Source organism: Macrobrachium nipponense, chromosome 42, assembly GCF_015104395.2.
Source record: "Macrobrachium nipponense isolate FS-2020 chromosome 42, ASM1510439v2, whole genome shotgun sequence".
In the NCBI taxonomy this organism is placed as follows: Eukaryota; Metazoa; Arthropoda; class Malacostraca; order Decapoda; family Palaemonidae; genus Macrobrachium; species Macrobrachium nipponense.
Genome location: NC_061103.1, coordinates 21884959 through 21895486, shown reverse-complemented (window position 1 = coordinate 21895486; position 10528 = coordinate 21884959).

Genomic DNA, 10528 nt, shown 5'->3' with positions numbered 1-10528 from the left:
CCATACTACATCCTAGGTATTGCAGAGGATGCTAATTTGAAGGATATAAAGTGGGCCTACAGGAAGCGGACACTCAAGTTTAACCCTGATAACTGCCAAGGGTCTAAAGACGAGCGACAGCGCAGAATGGATATCATGCACAAGGTCAACTATGCTAATGATCTCCTATGTGATACTGATGAAAGAAGAAAATACAACGCAGTCAGGGAATTCATCAAGGACCTGGCAGATAGTGTGTTTGAAGATCCTCAGAAGACAATGAAAGCAAAGAAGAAGAAACCTGGAAGGACAACGAAGAGGAAGAAAACTAAAGGAAACTAGAAAGAAACAAACAGAAGAAACAGCCTGTGATTAACCAAATTGTGAATGATTTTGTCTTGTCACCAGGTGATGCTGCTGCGTCGTGTTCTAGAGGCCCTGCGATCTTCTTGGTCCATTTGATGAGCTTGACTGCAAGATGGGTGTTCTGCTGCTCCCCCCGGCAGCAAACAACACTGGGAGGTCCCCCCACCTCCTACACACCAATCCTGCAATCAAAACCATCGATGGGCCAAGAAAATCGCAATGCCTCTGGAACACGATGCAGCATCATCAACTGATGACCAGTCAAAATTCTTCACATGGGTTGTTTCTTTGTAGCGGTAAAGACAAGTCTTGTGAACAGGCTTTTCATCAGGCATCCTTGGTGATTCTCTCATCTCCCTCATGGAGGCAGGAGGCCCAACTATCAGGATGAGAGCCAACAGTTATTCAGAAGAAGGAGGACCAGCTCTCAGGATGAGAGCCAACAGCTGTTCAGAGGGTCACAGTGCACCCCCTCTCCTGCCACATGATACCCTCTGGAATGGGTAACGATACCAAATCGCCTATTGGATTATGCACTGCATGTTAAATCACATTTTTTGCATATACTGCAGTGGCAACCTCTGGCGTGGCGTAAAAACCCGTAAGTTCAATGCCTTTTACATATGCAAAATATGGGTTATGCAATGCACAATGGGTTGAATACTTGCATATACTACTGTGGCAACCTCTGGCGCGGCGTAAAAACCCGTAAGTTCAATGCCTTTCATATATGCAAAGTATGGCTTATGCAATGCATAATGGGTTGAATACTTGCATATACTACTGTGGCAACCTCTGGCGCGGCGTAAAAACCCGTAAGTTCAATGCCTTTCATATATGCAAAGTATGGCTTATGCAATGCATAATGGGTTGAATACTTGCATATACTACTGTGGCAACCTCTGGCGCGGCGTAAAAATCTGTAAGTTCAATGCCTTTCATATATGCAAAGTATGGCTTATGCAATGCATAATGGGTTGAATACTTACATATACTACTGTGGCAACCTCTGGCGCGGCGTAAAAACCCGTAAGTTCAATGCCTTTCATATATGCAAAGTATGGCTTATGCAATGCATAATGTTGAATACTTGTATATACTACTGTGGCAACCTCTGGCGCGTCGTAAAAACCCGTAAGTTCAATGCCTTTCATATATGCAAAGTATGGCTTATGCAATGCATAATGGGTTAAATACTTGCATATACTACTGTGGCAACCTCTGGCGCGGCGTAAAAACCCGTAAGTTCAATGCCTTTCATATATGCAAAGTATGGCTTATGCAATGCATAATGGGCTGAATACTTGCATATACTACTGTGGCAACCTCTGGCGCGGCGTAAAAACCCGTAAGTTCAATGCCTTTCATATATGCAAAGTATGGCTTATGCAATGCATATGGGGTGAATACTTGCATATACACTGTGGCAACCTCTGGCGTGGCGTAAAAACAAAAACCCGTAAGTTCAATGCCTTTCATATATGCAAAGTATGGCTTATGCAATGCATAATGGGTTGAATACTTGCATACTACTGTGGCAACCTCTGGCGCGGCGTAAAAACCCGTAAGTTCAATACCTTTCATATATGCAAAGTATGGCTTATGCAATGCATAATGGTGAATACTTGCATATACTACTACGTGGCAACCTCTGGCGCGGCGTACCCGTAGTTCAATGCTTTCATATATGCAAAGTATGGGCTTATGCAATGCATAATGGGTTGAATACTTGCATATACTACTGTGGCAACCTCTGGCGCGGCGTAAAAACCCGTAAGTTCAATGCCTTTCATATATGCAAAGTATGGCTTATGCAATGCATTATGGGCTGAATACTTGCATTTACTACTGTGGCAACCTCTGGCGCGGCGTAAAAACCCGTAAGTTCAATGCCTTTCATATATGCAAAGTAAGGCTTATGCAATGCATAATGGGCTGAATACTTGCATATACTACTGTGGCAACCTCTGGCGCGGCGTAAAAACCTGTAAGTTCAATGCCTTTCATATATGCAAAGTATGGCTTATGCAATGCATAATGGGCTGAATACTTGCATATACTACTGTGGCAACCTCTGGCGCGGCGTAAAAACCCGTAAGTTCAATGCCTTTCATATATGCTAAGTATGGCTTATGCAATGCATAATGGGTTGAATACTTGCATATACTACTGTGGCAACCTCTGGCGCGGCGTAAAAACCCGTAAGTTCAATGCCTTTCATATATGCAAAGTATGGCTTATGCAATGCATAATGGGTTGAATACTTGCATTTACTACTGTGGCAACCTCTGGTGTGGCGTAAAAACCCGTAAGTTCAATGCCTTTCATATATGCAAAGTATGGCTTATGCAATGCATAATGGGTTGAATACTTGCACATACTACCGTGGCAACCTCTGGCACGGCGTAAAACCCGTAAGTTTAATGCCTTTTATGTATGCAAAGTATGGCTTATGCAATGAATAATAGGTTGAATACTTGCATATACTACCGTGGCAACCTCTGGCACGGCGTAAAAACCAGTAAGTTCAATGCCTTTTATGTATGCAAAGTAAGGCTTATGCAATGCATAATGGGTTGAATACTTGCATATACTACCGTGGCAACTTCTGGCGCGGCATAAAAACCTGTAAGTTCAACGCCTTTTATATATGCAAAGTATGGCTTATGCAATGCATAATAGGTTGAATACTTGCATATACTACCGTGGCAACCTCTGGCACGGCGTAAAAACTCTTAAGTTCAATGCCTTTTATATATACAAAGTATGGCTTATGCAATGCATAATGGGTTGAATACTTGCATATACTACTGTGGCAACTTCTGGCGCAGCGTAAAAACCCGTAAGTTCAATGCCTTTCATATATGCAAAGAATGGCTTTATGCAATGCATAATGGGTTGAATACTTGCATATACTACTGTGGCAACCTCTGGCGCGGCGTAAAAACCCGTAAGTTCAATGCCTTTCATATATGCAAAGTATGGCTTATGCAATGCATAATGGGCTGAATACTTGCATATACTACTGTGGCAACCTCTGGCACGGCGTAAAAACCCGTAAGTTCAATGCCTTTCATATATGCAAAGTATGGCTTATGCAATGCATAATGGGTTGAATACTTGCATATACTACTGTGGCAACCTCTGGCGCGGCGTAAAAACCCGTAAGTTCAATGCCTTTCATATATGCAAAGTATGGCTTATGCAATGCATAATGGGTTGAATACTTGCATATACTACTGTGGCAACCTCTGGCGCGGCGTAAAAACCCGTAAGTTCAATGCCTTCATATATGCAAAGTATGGCTTATGCAATGCAGAATGGGTTGAATACTTGCATATATACTGTGGCAACCTCTGGCGCGGCGTAAAAACCCGTAAGTTCAATGCCTTTCATATATGCAAAGTATGGCTTATGCAATGCATAATGGGTTGAATACTTGCATATACTACTGTGGCAACCTCTGGCGCGGCGTAAAACCCGTAAGTTCAATGCCTTTCATATATGCAAAGTTTGGCTTATGCAATGCATAATGGGTTGAATACTTGCATATACTACTGTGGCAACCTCTGGCGCGGCGTAAAAACCCGTAAGTTCATGCCTTTCATATATGCAAAGTATGGCTTATGCAATGCATAATGGTTGAATACTTGCATATACTACTGTGGCAACCTCTGGCGCGGCGTAAAAACCCGTAAGTTCAATGCCTTTCATATATGCAAAGTAATGGCTTATGCAATGCATAATGGGTTGAATACTTGCATATACTACTGTGGCAACCTCTGGCGCGGCGTAAAACCCGTAAGTTTAATGCCTTTCATATATGCAAAGTATGGCTTATGCAATGCATAATGGGTTGAATACTTGCATATACTACTGTGGCAACCTCTGGCGCTGCGTAAAAACTCTTAAGTTCAATGCCTTTTATATATACAAAGTATGGCTTATGCAATGCATAATGGGTTGAATACTTGCATATACTACTGTGGCAACTTCTGGCGCGGCGTAAAAACCCGTAAGTTCAATGCCTTTCATATATGCAAAGAATGGCTTATGCAATGCATAATGGGTTGAATACTTGCATATACTACTGTGGCAACCTCTGGCGCGGCGTAAAAACCAGTAAGTTCAATGCCTTTCATATATGCAAAGTATGGCTTATGCAATGCATAATGGGCTGAATACTTGCATATACTACTGTGGCAACCTCTGGCGCGGCGTAAAAACCCGTAAGTTCAATGCCTTTCATATATGCAAAGTATGGCTTATGCAATGCATAATGGGTTGAATACTTGCATATACTACTGTGGCAACCTCTGGCGCGGCGTAAAAACCCGTAAGTTCAATGCCTTTCATATATGCAAAGTATGGCTTATGCAATGCATAATGGGTTGAATACTTGCATATACTACTGTGGCAACCTCTGGCGCGGCGTAAAACCCGTAAGTTCAATGCCTTTCATATATGCAAAGTAAGGCTTATGCAATGCATAATGGGTTGAATACTTGCATATACTACTGTGGCAACCTCTGGCGCGGCGTAAAACCCCGTAAGTTCAATGCCTTTCATATATGCAAAGTTTGGCTATGCAATGCATAATGGGTTGAATACTTGCATATACTACTGTGGCAACCTCTGGCGCGGCGTAAAAACCCGTAAGTTCAATGCCTTTCATATATGCAAAGTATGGCTTATGCAATGCATAATGGGTTGAATACTTGCATATACTACTGTGGCAACCTCTGGCGCGGCGTAAAAAACCCGTAAGTTCAATGCCTTTCATATATGCAAAGTATGGCTTATGCAATGCATAATGGTTGAATACTTGCATATACTACTGTGGCAACCTCTGGCGCGGCGTAAAAACCCGTAAGTTCAATGCCTTTCATATATGCAAAGTATGGCTTATGCAATGCATAATGGGTTGAATACTTGCATATACTACTGTGGCAACCTCTGGCGCGGCGTAAAAACCCGTAAGTTCAATGCCTTTCATATATGCAAAGTATGGCTTATGCAATGCATAATGGGTTGAATACTTGCACTTACTACTGTGGCAACCTCTGGCGCGGCGTAAAAACCCGTTAAGTTCAATGCCTTTCATATATGCAAAGTATGGCTTATGCAATGCATAATGGGTTGAATACTTGCATATACTACTGTGGCAACCTCTGGCGCGGCGTAAAAACCCGTAAGTTCAATGCCTTTCATATATGCAAAGTATGGCTTATGCAATGCATAATGGGTTGAATACTTGCATATACTACTGTGGCAACCTCTGGCGTGGCGTAAAAACCCGTAAGTTCAATGCCTTTTATATATGCAAAGTATGGCTTATGCAATGCATAATGGGTTGAATACTTGCATATACTACCGTGGCAACCTCTGGCACGGCGTAAAACCCGTAAGTTTAATGCCTGTTATGTATGCAAAGTATGGCTTATGCAATGCATAATAGGTTGAATACTTGCATATACTACTGTGGCAACCTCTGGCGCGGCGTAAAAACCCGTAAGTTCAATCCCTTTTATATATGCAAAGTATGGCTTATGCAATGTATAATAGGTTGAATACTTGCATATACTACTGTGGCAACCTCTGGCGCGGCGTAAAAACCCCTAAGTTCAATGCCTTTTATATATGCAAAGTATGGCTTATGCAATGCATAATAGGTTGAATACTTGCATATACTACCGTGGCAACCTCTGGCGCGGTGTAAAAACCCGTAAGTTCAATGCCTTTTATGTATGCAAAGTAAGGCTTATGCAATGCATAATGGGTTGAATACTTGCATATACTACTGTGGCAACCTCTGGCTCGGCATAAAAACCTGTAAGTTCAACGCCTTTTATATATGCAAAGTATGGCTTATGCAATGCATAATGGGTTGAATACTTGCATATACTACTGTGGCAACTTCTGGCGCGGCATAAAAACCTGTAAGTTCAACGCCTTTTATATATGCAAAGTATGGCTTATGCAATGCATAATGGGTTGAATACTTGCATATACTACCGTGGCAACCTCTGGCGCGGCGTAAAAACCCGTAAGTTCAATGCCTTTTATATATGCAAAGTATGGCTTATGCAATGCATAATGGGTTGAATACTTGCATATACTACCGTGGCAACTTCTGGCGCGGCGTAAAAACCCGTAAGTTCAATGCCTTTCATATATGCAAAGTATGGCTTATGCAATGCATAATGGGTTGAATACTTGCATATACTACCGTGGCAACTTCTGGCGCGGCGTAAAAACCCGTAAGTTCAATGCCTTTCATATATGCAAAGAATGGGTTATGCAATGCATAATGGGTTGAATACTTGCATATACTACTGTGGCAACCTCTGGCGCGGCGTAAAAATCCGTAAGTTCAATGCCGTTAATATATGCATAGTAAGGCTTATGCAATGCATAATGGGTTGAATACTTGCATATACTACTGTGGCAACCTCTGGCGCGGCGTAAAAATCCGTAAGTTCAATGCCGTTAATATATGCATAGTATGGCTTATGCAATGCATAATGGATTGATTACTTGCATATACTACTGTGGCAACCTCTGGCACGGCGTAAAAACCCGTAAGTTCGTGGCAACCTTTGGCATGGCGTAAAAACCCGTAAGTTCAATGCCTCATACAGTACGTGCAAAATATTTGATCCTGGTGTGGCAGGATGGAAGATTCCATCTCTCTTGGCTAGCTATTGGAGCTGAGAATGGGGAAGGGTCCATCCCTGGCAAAAATAAAACCCCATTCGATGACACTCCATTGGCGAGGATGCCCCAGGGATGAGATCGCTTCCGATCGGTAAAGGGCAAAGGCCCATAATTATATATATTTATATGTATATATATAAATGTATATAATGTATATATCACATATAATACACACATAAATATATGTAAATGTATTTTTATATATATATATATATATATATATATATATATATATATATATATATATATAATATATATGATATATATATATTATATATATATATATATATATAGATATATATATATATATATATATATATATATATATTTATAAATCTATATATATCTATCTATCTATCTATAAATTTTTTTAATATATATATATATATATATATATTATATATATATATATATATATATATGGCTGACTGTCTAAGTGAGTGTGTGTTGTGTGAATGTGTGCTAAAATGGCTGTCCAGCTGTGCATCTACAGTATGTATATATGTGTGTGTATATATATATATATATATATATACTATATATATATATATATATATATATATATATATATATATATATTATAATGTGTGTGTGTATGTGACATATAATATATATAGTATATATATATATATATATATATATATATATATATATGTGTGTGTGTGTGTGTGTGTGTGTGTGTGTGTGTATACAATACACACACATATATACATATATATACAAAGTATATTCACACATATTCATATTGTAGATATACGGCTAGACAGCCATTTTTTAATACACATTCACACACACATCACACTCACATAGACAGTCAGTCAATATTTCCACAACCGCGCACACAAGTACACGCAATGCTTTTGACGAACATCACCGCTGCTCACCAGCAAAACGGAACAGAGAGAATGATGAGCAGCCTCCTCAAGTGGCAGCTTTAATCAAACACTTTGTATAACAACAAGCGGTTGAATGTTAAATAAGGAGTTGGGAATAGGGAGTTGGGATAATGGGCTACAAATAAGCCTTGGATATTCAGTGAGAAATAATAATAATAATATAATAATAATAATAATAATAATAATAATAATAATAATAATAATAATAATAATATGCTGAAACAGACCTTCAAACATGTTTCATTAAATATAATGGCAGAAATCACAGAATTGATTCTATATAAAATTCTTTCAATTCTCCTTATGATTTGTCTTTCTGGCACGCTGGTATTATAAAGCAGCTGGCCAATATTCATTGTGCTGTAGGTCGTCAACGGAATTTCGGGCTGGTGTTATCAAAGGCAACAGGTTATCAGGGACAGGCTGGGGTCGTCAACAGGTATACTCTCGTAGGTCGGGAACAGGCCGTAGTCGTCAGGGGTCTGTCCAGTTAAATAGTCGTCAGGGGTCTATCCAGTATTCACTGGACAGACCCCTGACGACCCCAGCCTGTCCCTGATAACCAGTTGCCTTTGATAACACCAGCCCGAAATTCCGTTGACGACCCATAGGACAATGAATATTGGCCAGCTGGTTTATAACACCAGCGTGCCAGAAAGACAAATCATAAGGAGAATTGAAAGAATTTTATATAGAATCAATTCTCGTGAACTCTTCCATTACTTTTAATAATAATAATAATAATAATAATAATAATAATAATAATAATAATAATAATAATAATAATAATAATAATAATAATAATATAATAATAATATTCAAAAGGATAATATTTTACCCGGGTAGTGAGGAAGGGAAAAAAATAATTAAGCTAATTAAATTATAGTCGTGATGTTTTTTCTGTCTGTCTCACTGTTGACGTTTGGATACAGTGGAAGTATTTTGGGGTTGTGTATGTATGCATGTAAGTGTAAATACGTGAAAAATGCACACACACACTATACACTCACATTATATATAAACACACAAACACACACACATATATATATATATATATATATATATATATATATATATATATATATATATATATATAATATATATATATATATATATATATTATATATATATATATATATATATATATATATATATAGATATATATATATATATATATATATATATATATATATATATATATATATATAAAAGACACCCGAGCATGACCGACCAATAGGCCTAGTGCTCGATTCTTAAAACAGACCTCTGGTTATTCCTGATAGATAAAAACGTCCTGAGAGAGAGAGAGAGAGAGAGAGAGAGAGAGAGAGAGAGAGAGAGAGAGAGAGAGGAGAGCATAACAGGGGATACTCGAATTAAAATAATGCTCGCTAAGCATATTTCACACTCCGGATCGTATGGACAAGAATAGTCTCACTTATGCACTAAAAACAAAAAAAAAAAAAAAAAGGTGGAAACCTACGAAAATACTTGTTTGGTGCGACCCTGAACGCAATTCCGCATGCACAAATTTGCACAATTGAGACATTCCATGAAATTATTAACCAACAAGCTGGAAAGGAAATATATTTCCTTGATTCTTGAAATAGGCCTAACCATGTAACAACGTTAGAACGCGCACATAACTAGGATTTCGTTTTTTTTTTTTTTCTTTTCTTTTCTTTTTTTACACCAACTTGCCTTATTATATTTCATTTAATCAGATGCTAAACTTCTCTGTGCTTTATCAAAAGAAATCATAATGACTTTCGATATAACGCTATAAAAGTAGAAAGTTAATTTACAAATATTAGGCCAATGCTTATGCACACGGTTCCTGCTGCCACTCTATGTGAACACTTCATATCACACTTTGGAAGCCGCAGATGTTTCTTTGGGGAAATTCTTTTTTTTTCTATTAATAAACAATTACTTAACTAACATTGATCATTCACTGGGAAATACTTGTGCGCTTATACAGTTAATCACTGATACGTATTATCAGATAAATAGGATGACAATAATTGGAATAAAATATAATGACTGGCAACCCCATGAGTTTCTATAGAAGTACGATCAATTCTGAGATTTGTCGCTTCACTTCTGGAACTTACTGAAATTCACTTTGTACAGACGGCCAACAAAGAATTGGCGTAGTTTTCTTAATTCCTTGTTTCGTTATGGAAATATTGCCATATGCAGGTGCCAGATTATTTACGTAACAATAATAATATTTCCTTTTAAGGTGCTCTACTTGAAATAAATTACATTAGAACTGAGTAGACTTATTCAACGTCAAATATAATTATTTTGCAAAGTATTGAAAATATACAACACGAGGACCACGAATTCTAATGGTATTCTCAACTAAGGATCCGTGGCAGCAATTGCATAAGTATTTGGACGTTGGCTTTGATGCTGCTAGTCATGAACCAACGTATCGTACTGTACTGGGGTATCGTCAGTTCTTAACCTACTGTCGAATAATAATACAACATTCTTTAATAGCAAAATGTGATTTAGCAAATTTTCTCCTTTGATCAATAAAATAATTTGCATACACATATAAC